This window comes from Oreochromis aureus, linkage group 23 (genome assembly GCF_013358895.1).
Source record: "Oreochromis aureus strain Israel breed Guangdong linkage group 23, ZZ_aureus, whole genome shotgun sequence".
In the NCBI taxonomy this organism is placed as follows: Eukaryota; Metazoa; Chordata; class Actinopteri; order Cichliformes; family Cichlidae; genus Oreochromis; species Oreochromis aureus.
The window spans coordinates 44980678-45002482 of NC_052963.1; the positions used below are offsets into that span (position 1 = coordinate 44980678).

General features: G+C 42.0%; 1 protein-coding gene across 1 annotated transcript in view; it reads left to right on the forward strand.

The window, feature by feature from the left end:
- The window catches only part of cers1 (ceramide synthase 1), a 34741-nt gene that overhangs the window by 1311 nt on the left and 11625 nt on the right, over positions 1 to 21805 (forward strand). The window lies entirely within an intron of this gene.

The following is a 21805-nucleotide window of genomic DNA, read 5'->3' on the forward strand; positions in this document are numbered from 1 at the left end:
TACTCGTCTTAGGGATTCATTCTTCTAATTGAAACAAGTGTGGCCTCCCATCTGTCAGTAGTTATAACGGGAGGCACATGATGCTCTGTGCAGGCAGGTGGGAGTTTACCACCAGAGAGTTTAAGAAGTACTGGAACCTGTTGCAGGTTTAATATGAAGGAACAAGTTAGAGGAAGGGAGAACACCTGAAATCCCTCTCAGATAGCCTAACCACAGTGTCAGAAAATATTAACCTGACTCTCAGGCTACCACAAACACAGCTGCAGCGGTGCGCACAGCTTCCCGTACCACGGGTTCTCATTTTAGTGCCGTTCAAGATGGTGGCAGGTTCAAGTAGGGTAAGAAACTGTCCATATGCTCTCGCAGATGCACATGGTAGCTGCTGCACAGCTTCACAGCACACGCTCTGAATTTGCACGCTGTGTGCAGAGGAGAGGAAGACGGGGACTCCCAGGGGAAGAAATGTGTGCGTGTTAGATAGCCTTATCTACACGTGCTGGGTGAACAGGTCCGATGGATGCAAGCTGTTAGATAAATACATTATTTTATTTTCACTTTATTTTGGAGTATTTTATTAATGCACGAGCTGCACGCCTTGTTTCTGCAAGTTTATTATTATTGTTATCCATCCATCCATTCTCTTCCACTTATCCTTCATCATCATCATCATCATCATCATCATCATTATTATTGTTGTTATTAATATGTAACTCGTCATGTTTCTGGTAATCTGGTCACAGATTACAACTGTTGTGTTGTAAGGGCAACTAACCTATTTGAAACAGTATAATCTCATATTATTAGTAAGTGATGCGGATTTCCTGCCTGCGCCTCCCCTCTCTTCTCTTTCTTTATCACACACACACACACACACACACACACACACCAATCTGCTGTCATAAAGTAGAAAATGGTGATTTTTTTAATGTGTGTGAGCATGTGCACAGAGTGTCTCTAAAAGCAGCCTGACAGCATGTCTTTTACCTCGGTGTGTCTCCCGGTGGTCACAGGCTCAGACTACTCTTTTACTCATCTGAGGCCTGAGCACTTCCATCCAGCTGGTGTTTCCAGGGAGAGGCTCTCTGACCACAGACTGGGCATGTGGTCTCTGGCCAGTTAATCTGCCTGGTGGTGGGGGCAGGGTGTCTACACACGGTAGATGTTGTGATGAGGATGATTCGGCTAGAGTTGCACACACAGGGGCTGAAAGCACTGTGTACAGAGGCAGATGTTGCCTGTGAATGAAGGAGGCCTGTTTTCATTTTTACATTATGTATGTGTGTCAGCATATGTATGTTTGACTCAATGACACATATGTGGAACATAATGGGGGGGGGCTGTAGATGCTGAGTCAAAGCTCAGTGCACTTTTCGAGTTCTTATATCAGGGATGGGTTCAGTGTTTGTTCAGCCATGTGATGCTAATGCAATACAAGTATTACTGCTACTCATCAGAAAAGCTCAGCTGGCTGCCAGAGAAGCCCGACTTCCTTGTGTGATGTCTTTCTTAGCAGAATGGGAATAAGCCTCCCTCTCCTAAAGTTGGATTTGAAGTAAACGCCAGAGCATTAACTTCAACCTGGTAATAGTTACTCACTCTGTGCTGTTGCTCTGGTTTCTGATTTGGAGTAAAGTGGCTAAACTGTTATACATAAACACACTTCATTAATTTCAGAGCTGATGAGACCCTCCGTGCATCAGACACTAGCACAGATGTTAGTGGGAGAAGCACTTTTATTCTGGTGTAACATCTGCAGAAATCTCATTTATCATATTAACAGTGTGTAGCCTGTGTTTTAGTTTGGTTTCTCTGACACATCATAGACCTCAAAGAATGGTTATACCCTCACAGGTCACTTTATTAGGTACTGCAAATATTCACGTGGCAACAGCTGAGTGTATTTAGGCATGTGAACATGGTAAAGATGACGTGCTGAGCATCAGAAAGAGGATGAATGGTGATTTAAGAGACTTTAAGAATGACATTGCTGTTGTGAGAAACTGCTGATCTGATCAGAGGTCAGAGGGTGGGCAGACTGCTTCGAGCTGATAGGAAGGCAAGTGACTGATATACCCACTCATTATAACCAAAGTATGCAGCAGAGCATCTCTGAACGCTCAGCAGGGTGCTGCGAGTGGTGCTGTAATTGTGTGGGGGATATTTTCCTGTCACACGTCGTGTCCCTTATTACCAGCTGAGGAGCATTTACATGCAACACAATACCTCAGTATTGTTGCTGTCCATCTCTTTATGACCACAGTGTGCCCATCTTCCAATGACGGCTTCCAGCAGGAAAACACAACGTGTAACAAAACTCACATATTGGTTTCTTGAAATGGCCTCCATAGTTTCCATATCTTAATCTAAGAAAGCACCTTTGAAATGTGGTGGAACGACAGATTCACATCATGGATGTGGAGCCAATAAATGTGCAGTCACTGTGTGATGCTATCGTGGCAATATGGATCCAAATCTCAGAGGAATGTTTCCAGGAACGTCTTGAAGCTGTGCCACGAATAAATAAGACGGTTCTTAAGGTAAAAAAAAAAAAAGGTGCTGCCTACCACTACCAAGATGTACCCAATAAATTGTCCTGTGTGGGTTAGTTGAAGGATTGTGTCAGTTACAGACATGGACATTTCAGTTTTCTTAGTTTTATTCCCAGAATCTCCTGTAAGGCTTCGCTTTAACGAACACAATCTTAATTGAATTGTTTCCAGTGGAAGATTTTGTGATATTGTTGCTTTTACATTGTATCAAATAATATTTTTAAACTCTTGCTTAGACATTTAAAGGTATCGCCTCGTACTCAAGGACATTTTAATGGCTGTTTTATCTTTGCAAAGTAAATAATTGTTAATTGCAGCCCTGCTTTCCCCTCTGACATTAACACCTGTAGATGATGCTTTGACGAAAAAAACTAAAAATAATTAGTTTTCTGTTTTGTTACTTACAGCACTCCCAGTCCCTTCTGAAGAATGAAAGTTGACCCACTTTAAAAGTCTACAGTTACCAGGCTCTGCATTTTTTCACTGTGGAAATCCCAATTATGAAAGCAGAGCAGAATACTTGATTTTGATTTGTGTTTGGTCAGCTTGCCTTGCACCGCAGTAACAAAAGCCGAACCTTGTTCCACTTGGATGACTGATAGAAGCACAGAGACACACAGTTAAAAAGAGGCTTTATATTCACAACCTCACAGTCCGGACACATTTAGAGGCAGCGGGTATTCAGGCACGCGGACAAGCACATATCTTTTTATGGTGCGTGAACTTTGTGCCTCAAAAGCAAGGAAATTAGGTCAAGGTTGCAAACCTGGCAGCAATCCTAAGGTGGTGCGTTCGGTGTTTATGTGAACCAAAAAGATACCAAAGCAGCCTCCACACATGCTACTATCATTTCACGTCACCGAGCCCTCAGGTAGCGTTAGGCAAGCGCAGTGGGGGTGGCACCGAAGCACATGTGTGGTCGAGTGTTTTTCAGAAAGTTTCACATTCGGTTTGGTGTACGAGGCACAGCAGCGCCTTATTAGGTTAAATAAAACTTGTTTATAAGGCACTTGAGGTCTGCTGTTGCATAAGATGCTGTAGCGCATCATCATTAGCACCACGACACCGTTTCAAAGGTGCACGGGGCCTGCAAGTGCTGAAAAGCTTTTCTTCTGAGGAAAATGTCACAGATTACTCAGAATAATTACACACTACACCTTCCTCTTTTAATTTTGTACGCTGGTTTTCACAGACATCTTTGGTTCTGTGTTTACGTGGTTTAAACGGATGCTTGTTGTTAGATTGTGCATTACACTTATCAGGGCGTGTGCTTGTGTTTATGAGAACGTAAGGTTTTAAAAACATTTGTTTATGTTTGCATGCATTTTGTCTGTCATTAAGTCCAATTTCTAAACGGGCCACTCCCAACTCGCAGCAGCAAAGGACTGGCGTGGATGACGACCGGTGTGTGAAATCAGTGAAGAGAGAGAGGAAGGGCGATAGAGGAGTGAGCAAAAGAGAGAAGCGGTGATTAGAGGGAATAATAATAAAAACAATAATCAAGAAGTTAATGAAGAAGGAGGCAGGGGAAGGAAGGAAGGAGAGGGGGAAGTGAGCTGAGGGGTGTCATGGCTGAGGCCAAGCCTGCTGACTCAGCAGGCAGCGGCCAATCACTAACACAAATGTGCGTACACACCCACATGCACGCACATGTTTGTAAAAGCACATATGCCTTCCTGCACGCTCATGTACCTGCTGTTCACCATCTATATGCTGCATTAGCATCGTGTGTGTGTTTTAAAAGTGGTAGTACTAAGTGCTCAGTGGTCAAACCGGGAGCAGGAACATTTGTCTCACACACACACACACACACACACACACACACACACACACACACACACACACACACACACACACACACACACACACACACACACACACACACACACACACACACACACACACACACAGAGCAGTAACTCAAAGAGGAGGACAGCAGTGAGTTTGCCAGCTTCAGCCTTGTTGCAGAGGTCGTCTCCCTTTATCGAGCTGAATGGCTCCTCATCCTCGGCCGCTCTAAACGTGAAAGCAGTCTGAGGTTTGACAAGGTTCCCAACCACAGATCCCAGATCACTTTCCACTAAGCCTCTGCTCATTGTTTTGCATTAGAGCCACAGTGAGAAACCTGAAACTGGACTTGTGGTTGAGGGGAAGCGATATCTATTCAGCCAAAAGTGCCCACTCAGGTGAAACTTGTAGGAAGCGTGTAATTTTGACACTGATTGCAAGCAATCGTTATTTGTTGGGAAGTTTTCCTCTCCTCTCCTCTCCTCTCCAATATATCATCACTTTGCATTTAGACAGGCAGCACTTCCCCCATCACCTGTCACACGATCTTTCTCTCCTGTGTGCTCCAGTGTGTCAGACATCATAAATACGCAGCACTTACAGGTGCATTAAAGCACCAGGCTATCCCCGCTGTGTTCTCCACAGAGCATGGCTGCGATTAATCATCATTTGTCACTGCAATGGATTATCAGTATGGATGTTATACATGCACACGCAGTTGTACATGTACATTTTAGTATGAATAATACCAGCGTAACGTGTTCCTGACAGTGCTTACAAATAGTTGAATGTCTGCTCATAGCTCATGTGCTAATAACGGGCTTCATGACTTGCAGACTTGGTCCCGCGCTGGTCCGTTTCAGCCTAGCGTGCACTCAGCTTCATGCCGAATAGCTCCGAATTTCTTTCCTTTGCTTTCCAGATGTTTTCACGTGCTGAGTTTCGAGTACCTGCTTATGTGTTTTTTTTGTTTTGTTTTTTGTCAAGATACTAAAAAACATTTGGACCTCCCACACGCCACCTATCCATCAGTGCCATGCTAATTTAATTTCTCTCCTAAGCAGAGCTAAAACCAGTTCAAACCGCTCTGTTCACCACTTCCCAAAAAGTGGCATTTTCTGCAGGCAGATTCATCACATGTTTGACATTTCATAGCCTGAATTATATAAATAAATAAGTGTCAAATAGATTATTAATGAGTTGTCATTAATTGAGTCCTTAATGTTAACCCCCAGCAGGCTTCAGATTTCTGCAGAAGTTCTTCATATTTATTGAATCATCTTGCAGACGACTCTTTCATATCCCAGGATTTAGTGTGAGCCCTGAGTCTCTGTGATTCCAGACAGAAAAGCACAGCAGATCATTAATTTGATTTGCAGATTAAACTGGGAGTCGTGTGCAGCTTTTAACAGCGCGCACCAGCAGCTACAGAGCAGGGTCATGAATCAGCTCTGTTTGGTGAGTGTCACGGCGTTCCCTCCGGTTGCCTGGAATGTGTCGTGCGGCCTTGACCGCAGCAGAGTTGCCGTGCCGCTGGCCAGCCTTTCCAGCTTTTTTCTCTTCCCCTCTCTTTGTCGCCCATTTGTTTTCCTCCAGACTGACATGGTGGACAGGCTGCCACTGTGCAACAACACGCTGTCACTCGAGGTTTCACACTTGGCAGATGTCCTTCCTCTAACAAGGACACTTTACAAAAGTGTTTGAGAACTCGGCAGTCATGAGAAACCCCAGTTCATTCGGTCTGCTCGTCACTTTGCATACATCGTTTTTCAGAGCCATCTCTGGAGCACTTGCGTGGTTCATTTGTTCACTGTAGTTAGGGGGGAATCTAAGATCCAGGCATTCTTTGGAGCATTTTTGAGATGCAATTAGATCAGTTTCTTTACCCCAGCTTCTCTCCCTCTGTGGGAAACAAACACAGACACAGTCTGTGCTAAATGTGTCCAAAATAGTTTCCTTCTTTAGTCTTTGTCATCCTCTCTTTCAATATCTCTTCCTCATCTCACCTTTCCATCCCTCTGTTGCACTCGTCCTTGGATATCTTCTTCTCTGTCTCTCACCACCCACCGTGTGCTGTTGGATTTTATAGCTACACAGCAAAACTGGAGTTTAGAGCTGGACCTTTATAGGTTCTCACTGACATCTGGCAGTGATTATAGAGGCTGTTCTTACAGGAATAGCCAAGGTGAGTGAGTCAGAGACAGTATGCAGACACTGGCATGTCACGCTTCACCATCCTCTCCAAGACAAATAGTAGCATCACAAACAATATAAACATTAGTGTGTGATAATATTTTTTAAAGTGGATCCATTATGCTAAAGTTTGGCTCCATGGTTTTATTCGTGGATTGAACTTTGCATGATTTACAGCTCAAATTAATACTGTAAGGTCGGGGGGGGGGGTCCCCTTTCACCGCAGGGCAACCTGCATGTGACAAATAAAGCCTTGATTGATTGATTGATTGATTGATTATTAATCTCCCGCGATGCTTTAGTGGAGCCCATCAGTTCATGCGCTCCTTTTAAGCCAATTTCCTTCTGATTGGCTGCCACGTGCAAATAGAATATTTGAGCAGCAGGTGGGTGGGGCTTCTGTGATGACCTGAGAAGAACATATAAGAATATCCATTTTCCTTAACATCATACAGAGCCAGGAGCAGAAAAAAAAAGTTTCAAACCAACCATTTAAAGAGCTTTGAGCTCTTAGTGATCCCGGGCACAAACTGTGCTCATGTTTAATATAAACATCCGTGTTTAAAGCAGACCTGTTGTATATTTGTCATTACCCCCCTCGCTGTGAGGCAACAGTTCTAACCACACAAGTGCTGTTAAAGCTAACATTCATGCACACACACAGCTGGGGTTTAGAATCGTGCCCAAGGATACTTCAACATGCAATTCAGTTCATTCAGTTTTATTTACACAGCGCCAAATCACAACAACAGTCGCCTCAAGGTGCTGTAAGGTAGACCCTACAATAATACATTCAGAGAAGAAAAAACCAACAATCATATGACCCCCTGTGAGAAGCACTTTGGCGACAGTGGGAAGGAAAAACTTCCTTTTAACAGGAAGAAACCTCCGGCAGAACCAGGCTCAGGGATGGGCGGGGCCATCTGCTGCGACCGGTTGGGGTAAGAGAAGGAAGACCAGAGTAGGCGGGGACTCGATCCAACCGGCCTTCTGATTCACAGATGACCCACTCTTTCTGGCTGCGATCATTTACTGTGACTATAAAATGTGGGAAATTACAATAAATAAATAAATATGGAAAACTATCAACAGAAAACGTTATTAACTACCAAAGCATTTAAAAGCTAAAGTGGGTGTCTGCACAGGTCTGACTGTAGTCATATCACAGTTTGTCTATATCCAAACTAACAATTCAACTAAAGTCGTTATTTCATTTCACCTCCATCGTTTATGTAATGAGGTCTCTCTGTGGTAGCTATAAAAGTTAATAGTGTCTTTTTAATTTTTCAATATCTAGGTGCCGCTTTGAAATACGCCATCCAAGTGTTTTTTAAAATGCTTTTTTCAATGACTTCTGTTAATTTTTTATAAGCCTGGCCTGTGTGTAGAAGCTGTTTGATACTTTATTCATGCGAAATATGTTTACGGTGCTTACATCATAAATTAATCTTGAATAAACAGGAAGAAGTTTACAGTCAGATTTCCACACCGCTCTGGTGCGATTCTTCCTTTGGGGGTTTTGACCCACTCGTGTGTTTTTGTCAGTTGCATGGTTGCAATATGTGGCTTGCAAACAACAACTCTTTTCATTAAATCCTGGATACATTATAGCAGCTAAATGAGGCATTAGCACCAGAGCTGCGCTAAATGTTAGCAGCTGAGCTTTTGCCTGGGTATCTTTATGCTCCACACTTGCTTTCACTGCGAATCATTTTACACATCTCAAACGTGACAACAATCAATGATTATAATATGCAGACTGCATAAATAAACTATAAAGGTTTATCAAATTAGAAGGTATAGTAAATCACCACATGATGTTTCCATTGTAGCAGTTAGCTTTCCTCTGTATTTGTTTAAAGATGGTTTAGACCATTGTGGGTAAATGGCTGTGATGCACTAACGAACGCCACCTGCAGCTAAAACATAACGACCATGACAGATACGTTCACGTCCACCTAGAACCGCCTGAGGCAAAGTCTCTTCAAGACCTCTGGTATGTGGCACCGCAGGAAAGAGTCCCATCGTTCTAGTTGCAATTTGCAACGCATCAAACTCTTTCCTCTATATGGCTGCATGACGCCAATAAGCTCGTATCCAATGGGCTCACAACCATATAAAGCAACATAACTTCCAGGTCCGCTAAGTCCTTTGAACCTAGATTCTCTTCTTAATGAGTTAAAAGCGTCCTATAAAAGCCTTTAAGACAACAGCCTTCAGTTCCTGATTGCTTTATGGTCTCAATCATTAGTTTCAGGTCAGGTTAAATAGAATATGAAGTCTGTTTATAATCTATACTCATTTTCTAACAGCTTGTCCATCAGTTACTAACAAATTAGTAGAAAGTTTCACACTCATACATACACCAACGTGTGCTCAGCTCGAGGACTATAATTGGGCTTCACACTGGCTACACCCGTCTGTGCTCACAGCAAGAATCAACTGTTTACTTACCATTGGACATATTTAATCCAGCCTGGTGTGCTGCTGATACATAATCAATGTTGCTTACTTAACCTCTGAATAAAGCTTTGGCTGATCAGTGTAAATTATCCCATTGAAGACACACACACACACACACATGCATTTTACTATTACAGTCCTTGTGCTGTCACAATATGTTCATACTGCATTATGAAAGACAGCCATATGTCTTCTAGCTGTTAGTTTGAGTATCTCGGCTCTTTGCTGTGGATGGATCTGCTCTGCTGCTTTGAGTGTGTATGTTGCTTTCTTTGGTCCTTTGTCCTGTGTTACTTCTAAAAGAAACTGTTGTAGTTTATAGAACAATGTAACAATGCGGGTTTCACTACTGTTACCATAAATCATATTACAGAGACATATAGTATAATACTATGGCATTTTAAGTCATTAGACACAAATTATAACCATGTGACCATCACAGGCTTTGTTGCTGTTGCCTGTGGCAGAATGAATGAAGTAGACGGTTTGATACTTGTGACACTGTATTTCTGGTTAGCAGTGTTACATTTTGTTCCTGCTATTGGACAGATGTTTAGTGGTTTGTCATTTTTACCGGTTGGATGGACACAGTGCTCTGGTCTATATCAGCTTATAAACTTTGCTGTAACCTGCTTAAATACTCTGGTCTGATTGCAAACAGCAAATATGAAACTTGAACCAGCTCTATCTGCATCACTAGAAACGATACTTAATCGTGAAAAACTGCAGAAGTGGTTATATAATTGTCTACTTGTCATTAGGAACCAGGTAGATGAGGGTCAGTGTTGTACAGGAGGTAAACACTTCACATGCCCGGCTTTGTTTTTCTGAGGCAGGTGTAAAAATAGGACTAACGGATGAGTAAAAACTTGGTTATATAAACATAACAACTGTATAATATAAAAAAGAAACCGTTCAATCCTCTTCCAGTTGAACGTTAGGTCTCAGTCAGCATAGCTGATAATCTGTTAATTAGGAAACATAATGCTGCTTCACATATGTAATGATAAGTTAATGATCATTTGTCAGTTAATCTGAGAACAAGTGTTGGCTTATTGGCTCCACTGGGATCTAATAACAGGCTACACCTCCTCCTAACAGGAGCGTCTGCCTTTTCTCTCCCCATGTCATGTTAAGTTTGACACATTACAATATGTACTGGAATATAAAACACATGCCCCTGCCTTACCCATGTCTTATGTCAATGAAATAATAAATTTACTCAGCAGGAAGTGAAACCACAGGTTTATTTTTGCCTCCGAGGTTTCTGGTAGAACACGCCAAACAGATTCAGAGTTCCTCATGTTTTATAGTGTCTTTTATGGTATGTATGGCATGCAAACCTTTGTTTAAATAACCAAATCAAGTTGATAATCAGTCAAATTCTGTTGACAGTGTTGTCAACTGTTGAAGTTGTTTCCATTTTTCCATGTTGAGTGCACCTTAAAACAATAATCACGATTGTGGCGTACTGAAGCTAGCAGAGTCAAATCTTTCAGAAATGGCTTTTCCATGCCACGCTAATGCACTTCTGCAGCTGTCACTCACGATTTGTGTTCATTTGCTCAGCTGGAGATGCTGATGGGTTATCAGTGCTCGTCCAATCACGTCCTGGCATGCAAATTAGTTGTTTCACTAGACAGAGCCCTGTCTAATCATGTGTTTTTAATCAAATCAAGTAGAAATGTTCAGCATCAGTAAGTCAGCTGTGTTGGACTGAACATCGCGAGCAGCAGTTTAGGAGCATTCACATGAAAGTTGAAAAACCCACCAGTTGCTGTTCGATCCTGTGTTACGCTCGCTTCCTACAGATGTACTTTAGAATTACAGTACATGTTGTTTTCTTTTGAAATAGGAAAATATTTCTGGTGTCCGTCAAAGCCCACATTTGACCTTTCATTTATGGGGCTGAATTCTGAGTTATTAATTGGGTCTTTAGGATTCTCTGTAAATTAAAAAGTGAAAGTTATGTATTCTACAGTATGCAAACAGCAGTTAAAAGCTTCTGGCCATAGGCTGTAGTTTAGGTGTGAAAACCAGCCTGTGAATGCTTGTTTCCTGCTTTTCATTCTGGATTTCCTATGTGTCAACATAGATCAGCATAAATGTTAAAGTACCACGTCAAATGTATGTTTTTAAAACATCTGACTGCCATATCAGGAGTAGTGTAGTGTGAATTTTTCATGTGTGCATCAAGGCACACATGTTCCTTCCCTTTGTGATTAATCATCCAGTTTTTTTCCATAAAGTCATTCATGCCGTGGTGAGCTGATTCATCTGAGGTTCTTAGAGAACTGAAATCCATCTCTTTCTGTTTAGTCACACACATATTAACAGTTGACTCATTTCCCAGCATCCACGGCTCGCCGTCGGCCTCAGCAGACCTCTGAGTAGGCAGGATATGAATGCATACCTACAACATACAAACTGGAGAGATTAGAAGACGAGCGAGGGCGAGTCTGTCACTGCCCATAGAGAATAGGAGGAGAGAAGGAAGGAAGTGCGAGATGCACCAACAGTGCAGTGCTAGAAACAAATCAGTGACGTTAGTGGTGTTTGTCTTTATCTACTTGTTGGCCCACAACATTTCAACACATCTTTGATATGACTCGACTTCCACATTACTGGTATTTCCTTTGTTGCTGCTTCACATTAAAGGCCATCCACTCTTGAACTATCCAGAAGCTTCTAATGAGAACAATAGGGACTGCTAATAATATAAACTGGTCACATTTGCTACACAGTCTTTACTGATTCAGTGAGCTTGTCCAATACTTCTTACAAATACTTGTTACATTGTAAAGTTAGTGGGTACATGATGCATCTTAGATTAGAGATTAGAATATGCTGTTGACATGAAATTCACTGAAATGGTTTGAATCTTATCTGTCTGATAGATAGTCTTCCTTACATATGGAAGCTAGTCCTGGAGTTCCACAGGGTTCTGTGCTGGGACCAGTATGTTTTACATTATACATGCTTCCTTTAGGCAATATGATTAGAAAACCCTACATATATTTTCATTGCTATGCAGATGATGCCCAGATAGAAATCAATTAGTTAAACTACAGGCGTCTTAAAGACATAAAGACCTGGACGTCTTGTCATTTTCTGACGTTTTTATATTTGCCCTAAAAATCTTAGAAACATTGTATCTAACTACATACTTACTCTGGTTAGTGTTACGGTGGCCTCCTGTAACACTGGGTGTCCTTCAGTGGAGACATTTAGCTACATTACATCTAGGCTGGACTATTTTAATTAATCTTATCTTTACCTTACAGTATTAAGTGTCTTTAGGTGGCTGTTGTTGTGATTTTATGCTATATAATTGAATAGCTGCATCACTGTGTACACTGTAAAATCTAATTAGTTCCCAGAACTCAAAAAAATTATGGAAACTCGTTGCCTCAAAAAAATTGAGTAAAGCTTAGCTAAAAATGACTAAGTTAGGACAACTTATTTACTTTGAGTACTCTGTACAAGCTCATTTGTTAACAGAACTCAAAAAAATTGGATCAAGTTTACGTAAGATGACCAAGTTAGGGCAACTTACTCATTTTGAGTACACTGTACAGCCTTGTTAGTTCCCAGAACTCAAAAAAATTATGGAAACTCGTTGCCTCAAAAAAATTGAGTAAAGCTTAGCTAAAAATGACTAAGTTAGGACAACTTATTTACTTTGAGTACTCTGTACAAGCTCATTTGTTAACAGAACTCAAAAAAATTGGATCAAGTTTACGTAAGATGACCAAGTTAGGGCAACTTACTCATTTTGAGTACACTGTACAGTCTTGTTAGTTCCCAGAACTCAAAAAAATTATGGAAACTCGTTGCCTCAAAAAAACTAAGTAAAGCTTACTTAAGATGACTGTTAGGACAACTTATACATTGCAAGTCTGCAGTATTAACAATAACTTGATATTTCTGACTGTACAATACTAATTGTTTACCTACTGACAAACATGTTAAGTTCAACTAAATGAAAAAACAATTTGTGGTAACCTGAATGTGATTAAAAATAATTAACAACACTTTTTGTAATGATGTTAAAATGAGCCCAACTTTTATTTTCAAACACAACAAAGTATAACAGCCAACATACTGGACACTGTTCTGCTGAACAACAAACAATTATATTGCCATCACTGTTATAATCTTACAATGAAACAAAGTCTCAGATGTAATTATTCTGAAAATAAGTTTAGGCCTACCACAAGTTTGTTTTGTACTTACATTACTTATATAATCAAAATAAAATATTTGTTGTTCTGTCACAGGTGCAGTCTCTAATTTAAACAACACATTTGTTTTTCATTCCAACACATGAGCTGGAATGTTGTAATATTTTAAGGATGCTTGTTTCCAGTCCAGGCATTACTGCCTGAATGACTGTCATGGATCGAGATGATCCAAATGTAGGTGCAGAAGAAAGTCTTTAACTTCCCTTAAGTACAGTGGCAGTGGATGTGGGTTGGAGATGCAATGAGCTTGAACCTGCAGGCGACCATCTTCACTGACCACACCATCTGTGACGGAGGACTCATCTCTCCTGGTGTCCTGCAAGCAAACAATCATATTTTTTGGAACATGAACTTAATTGCTTTCTTAAAACATTTTTTTCTGCATTTGGTATAGAACAGACTCCAATTTAGACGATCTCAGGCCCCTCCCACGGAGAGGTGACATTCAATGTCCCAAATTGTCAGTCTGCATAGCCCTGACCACCACCCAACACACAATAATGTCATGAAAGCATCATTTTAAAAAGGGCTATGCAAACATGGCCAATAACTTTCATTCTAATGATGTGCAAAATGATTTTGGGCACAAAACAGATTTTGCTGTTAGAAAACTTGCAGACTTCACTATATACAGTGTCGACCCTCTAAACTAAGTTTGGGGGATGTGATCTTTCAAGAAATGCAGACCAAACTGTTGTTGTTTGTTTACTTACACAGCATGTCTTGTAGAATTAACTGTGGTCACCAGCAACAGCATAGTGCAGTCATATCTCAAGTCTAATAACAGAAGACAGGAAAAGATCAGTAAAGACACAACTTCCCCAAACCAAAGCACAAATAAAACAATAAGTAAAACAGGCTGATCTAAAGTATGATTAAAGTTCAGCCTGATTAATATAAATGTCACTGACAGTTGCTAATATATTGGAAAACCAAAATACTTACCACTGAGTTGATGTCTTTCTGTCCAACAACAGGAGTGCTGGTCCCGAGCCTCAAAGACAGTAAGAAGCAAGCAGAGGGAGAAAAAACAGAACATTTTTCAGAAACTGATTTGATCCTTAATGGCTGTGCAATCATTGTAACATAGAGTTTGCTTATGTTGTTAAATAAAGGCTAGATTTGACATTAATAGATGCCACAGATGTTCTAAAGCTGCCACAAAGCATGAAAAAAAATATGGACGTCTCCGAAAACGTCGGAGCTTTTTTGCAAATATGTGATGTCTTGATAAATCGAGCAGGCTCCGACGACAAATGCGATCCTCCTTTCCCCCAGACTACCCTTTCTGGGTCACAAAATAACCTTTTAAGATATTTTCAGGCGACAATGTAGCTGTGTAATGCTCAAATATCTACTTAATTTATCAAAATATCACATATTTGCAAAAGTGCTTCCACGTTTTCGGAGAGCTCTGTTATCCACCCCCCACATCCCACACCTACCCCACCCCTAAGGCTGCACCTCCCGAAGAATTTTGTCTGGGCTCTTATCTCACTTATTTATTTCAAACAATCAACAGAAAATTTCACCACATAGTTTTATGTAAGGTTTTTAAGGCTGTGGTGTTAATTTTTAAGTAACATGAGCCCAGCGGCAGCAGCAACGCTAGGCTAACACTAACTAGCTAGCAAGATTTTAAACCTGGTGCTAAACTAAGAGAAGCCACAAAATCAGTTTGAATAAGAGTAAACATTTACTCACCAAGTCAGTGTATCAGGTAAAGATCGACAGCAATGACAACAATAATATCTTGAGCTGACGCTTCTCCAGGTTTGCTCAACATATTCCATAAAAAATGCACCGTGAACATGCGGACTGATCCGAGAGGGAGGAGGACGGTAGTCACGTGGCATTTTCAAAACACATCTTTCATCCTTCCGCACTGAGAAGCAAAACTTCCAGCTTACTTAGTTTTTCTAAGTTAAGACAACTCAAATAAATTGAGTTTATCAGCGTTTTTGCATAAAAAGTACTGGTAACTTATTTAAATTGAGTTCTAATAACAAATTGATAAAAATTGAGTTCAGCCTATTTAATATTTTTAATTAAACACAATATTACATTTTACAGTGTATACTTAAGTTATGAGTAAAGTCCATATTGCTGTGGTCGCTTTTAGATGGCATGAAAAACAAGAAAATGAAGCTCTGTGAGATGCGTTTAACTTTGTAAAATGGTGTTTTGATCTAAACCATAGACAGTATAAAAGGTGAATGTAGTGACTGTGGTTTAAGACTCCTCAGTTTGAAGTGTGTTGTAGCCTTTTGGCCCCTGCAGTGTTGTTTGAGTGGAGCACTGTTAGCTCATGCTAACAAGCTTGGTTAGTGAGCTGCTGTGTAGAGACGAGCATATCGGCTAATCCGTGCCAAGTAATGGACAAATAGAATACTAGAATATCATTCACCAAAACTAGAGCAAAAACATTTTACATCTCATCAAATTAGTCAGATCGTCCATTAAATAAACTCCAAGACATTTCAAATGTAAAGTGTAGAGGTCGAGTTTAATGACTCCAAGCAGTGGTATAACTTGCTTACTTTTCTACATCCATGGAAAATAGCATAAACAAGATGAGCGTAAGATCAACTCACAACAAATATCACAGACAGGAACAGGAAGTATAAGCATGCAGAGTGTTCTCAACTAATCAAATCAAATCAGCTGCACAGGTCAGGCTTTCTAAACAATGGAGTGTTTTCCAGCTCCTTCTGTCTCTCTGGGCGATAATCTTTATCCCCACTGACAGCTGTCCCCTCTTCACCTTGTTAGGAACAAGCAATGACATGGATGGAGTGAGCGAGATGATTTTGTCTTTAGAGAGCCAAATAACCTGAATCAGGTGAGAAGGTGGGCTGGAAGTGTATTGAAAAGGATATTTGGTAATTTCTCATTAAGGTCAAGCCAGTGGATTCTAACCTACTTAACAGCACGAGAAACTTCTACGAGATGGGGTTGCGTAAATGGTTAATCACAGATAAACAGGCTGTCTTTACTCGCATATATATAGTGTAAAAATCTGGCCATCCCTCGGATTAGCCTTTGCAAATCCTATTTGGCCTCGGTGTGGAAAAAAGATGTAAAGAGCACAGAGGGAATGTGTTACAGAATCCAGTTTGGTGACACTGAGACGGACGCAGTGACGTCAGACTCGCTGAGAGGAATCGAAGCTAGGCAGAAGCAAAGGAATGAAAGAGGTTTAGAGAGAGAGAGTGCAAACCTTATTGAACAGAGCCACGCATGAGCCAGCATCCTGACTCACTGGCCCAGTTTATCTCCTTATGCAACAGGCCACAGTCCATTCACCTTCTCTCATCACTCGCTTCCAGGAAGTGCAGGAAGAGGGAGAGTGAAGAGGGTAATAAGGGGGTCCTGCTACACTTAAGCTGGGAAAAAGTGGGGAGAAAACAGATAAGGAAGTGGAAGCATAATGGAAAGAGATTGTAAGCCACACTGCAGGGCCTTGCCAGCATCCCTGCATGGTTGCTATGGGAACCACCCATTTGTCATCAAGTCCCTCTCACACTTCCTCCATATACACTTGGCTTCTGTAATTTCTGTTTCGTATCTTTTCCATTTCCTTTTCTCCTTCTGTTTTAAAGCCCGGCCTCTCTCTGTGGCAGGGAGAGAAAGGACAGAAGGGGACAGAGAGATGAAGCCTCCAGCTAGAGAACGAGTTCAGCCAGAGTCTGTCTGTCAGAGCGAGAGAGGAAGAGAGGGGGAGAGCTGTTGAGTGGTCGTAGGTCCCAGCTGAGTGTAACTCAAGGCCCTGTCATTTATCCGACAGAGGACGAGCGGATTATCTCGGTGTCCTTGACCCACTATACCCCTGCTCTGTAGGCTGGCACAGAAAACCGAAGGGTAGATGGATAGAGTGGGCGGAGAGGACCCCAAGAGATGGTGGGCTGGGTGGCACACAGCGAGACAAGAAGGGCGCCATTGGCAGACTGTTACATAACCTCACAATCTGCATTTGAAACAAATGTTGTGGGGTTTGGGGTTCTCGAAGGCCTTGACCAGAATATAGAGAGCTCAACATTCCCAGAATGAGTCAGAAGTGAAAATCGTTGGTATTCCCCCAAAAACACCAGTGACTCAGTCATAAATCTGCTAATAGCCACTCGATGCTGCTGGGTCATATCACTTTGTTGAGAGTGGCATTGTCAAAAAATAGCCAGCACAGGGGGGCTGCCTTGCTGTGTGCATGTTACAACAAGTACTGAAACCTAATACAAACCAGGAAGGCCAAAGTAATAGATCCCTGCCTGGAAAGCACGTCTACAAAGAAGCAAATGTTTTGTGGTTGTCACTGTAATCGTGTAGGGATTATACAACTCACAGTCACCAAGAAAATACTTGTTCAGAACTAATTGGTCAACCTGGTTTATTATTGGACTTAATATTCTGGCTATAAGGAGCGCCAAAACACAAAAAGCTATAAAAAAGTAACAACCATTGATTTGCTATGCTGTGAGTTAGAGCCTGAGTCATACAGGAGCTCTCTCTCTCTCTCTCTGTCTATATATATGTAAGGTGTAGGAGACCAGCTACTATGGAGGCAGAGATTGGCTCTGCACTAGCTGTGCTTAGCTGTGATGTGTACTCTGCTGTATGTAGCGCCAATTTTTGATATTATATTGTATACATAAATATATATAGGCGAATATCTGTATGTCTGAGACAGGCCGATGGCGATCAATCATATTGGTCAAGCTCACTCTCATTCAAGTCCATTCTCATCAAACGGTGGTTCATGTTCCCCGTTTGTCTGTGCAGATATGATCGTGGTAACTCAATCGCACTGACGCCCTGTGGAGGAGGCGGTCTCGATCCAGATGAACTCAAGAGCGGTTTGTTTATGGCGAAACCGTGACCCGACCACAATCTTACCCAACTATCAAAAATACGCTGCAAATTTGAGGGAAATACCTTCTAGCTATGCATTCTGGGATGCAGCAGAGTACACAAGCTGCAGTAACTAGCTGTAAAATGACCCGAGGACTCATTTGGATGAGCGGCGATGTTTGGTCAGATGACCACATTTGTCTTTCATTTATTTACTTTTGTTGCTCTCGCCGCAGACACATCTGGCCAATAAGCAGACTGAACGTTTGTTTTGTAGCAACACATTTGGTTGCTTTGAGTTCATTTGGAGATTTCTTTGTGTGAACAGAAACCAAACCAGACAAAAAAGCTAAGAGTCGTGCAAACTCGTGCATGATTTGGATCAGAGTAAACAAACTGTTAGAAGTCAAAAGGCCCTTAGTTTAAAAGCATTTAGCTCTTTTTTTAGACTTCCTCTGTAAATAGTTTTAGCTACTATCAGTTTTTTCTCTTCTCAGCCTGAACAAGAATAGCAGAAAGAATGAAAAGGACTCAAATCCACAGACTCGTAACACCAGATGGACTCTTTTCACTCATTGGCTAGCTACGTGTCAATCACACAGGAAAGATTGTTGCTGAAATTTAAAAAAGGACCACAATGTCTTATTTAATACAATTTTAAAGGACAGATTCGACCCATAAACTGAGGCCATAAATCAGGGAAGCACGATAGGTCTACTCTTCAGACCCAGACGTCTGTCTTCCACATACAGTCTATGCTCGTGTTATACTCTGATGTGTCCAGGACAGCTTGTTCTGTACAGTTTTGGTACAGTCTGCAGAAACACATCGTAGTATTTGTCACTACACGAGTGTGACAGACCTTTGGTTGTATAAACCAGTGCAGAGTCGCTGCAGTGCAAACACAGCGACAGAAATACTGCAGATGACTCAAAACACATCATGGATGTGATGTGTGTGTATATGTAGTGACAGACAAGTCAGGGCGAAACAGCCAGTAGAGGTGAGTATAGCAGATAGGACCCATATTTTGTAACTTAACTTGGAGATGGATCAGGAATGAGGGCAGTGAGATATGAGCTGGTGTTTTTGCTGCAGCCTGTAGCAGACTCGAGTGATTCAGCCACTGTGAATGTGGGAAGGCTTATTTTTTTGAGTGAATCGAGGGGGTGTGCGTTAGAAGACTGTGGGGGGGGGGGGGCTGTGTGCTGACAGCTGGCTTCTATAAATAAATGTCGCAGGCAGGAGGGAGACGAGGGTAGTGAGAGAGAGAGCTGGGGGTGAGGGGAGGAGACGGATGGGAGGGCTGATGGAGATGTACTGGAGACTTGAAAGAACGTGGACAGTGTCATGACTTACTCAGCACGCACCGTGTGTCGCCGCAGTCTCGACCAGTCAGAAGCCCCAGCTGGGGATCATGTGCTCCGCCCCCCGCGTGCTGGCGTCCTGTTCTTCTAAACATGTGTCACGGTGTCGCGTACAACAAAGTCCGTGGCCGACGCTTTTTTTTAATCTCACATCTGTGTTGCCCCGTCAGCTTCCTTCCCCGTCCTGTGTTGACTCATGCGTGTGACGCAGACAGACGTCAAAACCAGAAAACAGCAGAGACACAAAAAAGAAAAAGCAGAGAAAGAAAGACAAAAAACCTGAAAACCTAAAAAGAGTAAAAGTTAGAAACAGCAGCGTCATGCAGGGAAAGCAGAAACCGGAACGCTTTCTAATCTGCAGCCACGCTTGCTCCATTAATTTGTCATGTGTGTAAAAGGATCAGCGAGCCTGTAGACCAGCAGCTCGGTAACAACTGATTGAGATGCAGCGTATCACTGACACAGGCGGCTTTCACTCTGCTGCCTCCTGTTACTGTTTCATTGCTTTCCAGCGAGTGTGCGTGTCGTTTCGTATACGAGGCGGTGAGCTGACTCTGGTTTCCTGTCTTGGCACAGCTGTGCAACACTGAGCACTTGCCTGTCTGATTAATTTACCTGTTGCACTACTTCACCTATGTGCTGTGCCTTTGTCCACGTCTCTATTAGTTCAAGTGTCACAACTGATTCTTCCCTTTCATTCAAAATGAATAAATTATGCTCATTTTTTGAGTTTCTGCTGCCGCGACAACAAAAGGCCTCACAAAGAGGCAAAAGTGGTGGAAGTGAGGAGGCAGTTAGTTTGGGGGAGGGCAACCAAGAAGATAGCACAGGCTCAAAGTGAGTGGGTGGAGGAGGAGCCATTAGGTACCGCCTACACGGGTTTGTCTGATGAGGAGCCTCTTCACCAACTTCCTCTATTTCTGCTTGAAAGCAAAGCATTAGCAGACTTTTCTGCAGACTGGCGGTCATGTGCTGCTGCTGTAGTCTGCAGACATCGTCGGGCGTGCGCCTGGGTGTCACGGAGAGGCCGACAGATGGAGATAAAGGCATCGAACGTGTCAGTGTTTATGAGTTAAATATTTCCGTGTGTGTAACCATCACTGCACGAAAAGGATGTTTAGGGTTTTTGCAATCTGCCATCTAAACGACAGACTGACAGTCTTAGCGAATCACTGAATCCTTTATATCATCGATATGTAAACCACGGTGTGAACCAACAGAGGCGTGCTGAAGCTCGAGGGCTTCAAAGACTGCAGGACGTTGTTGTTCTCCAAACTGTGCAGCTGACCTCTCTTATCTAACCAAGAGCATTTTGACCCCTGCACATTTTTTTAGTGTTTGTTCAGTTGTTTGTACTTTGGTTTCATTCTTCTTGATGCCAAGAAAACACTGCACTCAGTTGCCAGATTATTAGGAACAATTAAACAAGCGTATGATAGCCCGGCTGTAAATTACAGTTTAATGAATCCTCAACATGCTGGTTTTACTTCTCAGTCTAGTTTGGAAGTGCAGCAGTTAAACTGAGATGTTTCATTATACTGCATACAAATGTGAGTAAATTTAGCACTGGCTGTGTTCGTTTCATGCCGTCCATTCAAGCATAAAAAAGGAACCAAACTATTTACAGACAACTTAACAACTAACTAATTATTTGTTTGTTTTTTTGCTAAAAACCTGGCATATTTTTCCATGATGTGCAGCGTGTCCTTTTTGTGGTAACTGGAGAATAAATGAAGAAGTGACAGGCCTAAAAAAGTATCCACAGCAGTTTGTGGACGTCGTGTCCTTTAGAAATGGGGAGAAAAAGCAAAGACCTGACACAGTCAGTCATGGTCTCATGGTCTCAGTGGATAGTGGCTGTCAAGAAGCCATTCTTAAGATAGGGAAACAGGCAGAAAAGGCTGAGGTTTGCCAAATTACACCAGAACTGGAGTGAAAATGAGTGGAAATAAGTCTAATGGAGTGATGAAACCAAATTTGAGATACGGAGGAGGTGAGGAGAGATGCACACATCTGTAAAACATTTCAGTAAGAGGTGCTGGGGATCCAAATTATGGACGTAGAAAAGTACCATCAGATGGTCCACCATGCAGCACAAACTTAGAAGCGTCTGACTGGCAGCAGCTTCAGTGTCAACATCGCAGTCATCCCAAACACGCTGCCGGTGCAGCAAAAGCAAACAGCAGAAGAGTATCAGTCATGGATCGGCCTCATCCGGTCAGGAAGACGCCTAACAGACTGTGTTAAGAACAAAGGTGGTCATACCAAATTTCCCACACCTGGGACTAATAAAGGTTATCTTATCTTATCCCAAATTTTGGCTTTGAAGCAAACTGCATTTTTTTTTTACTGCATT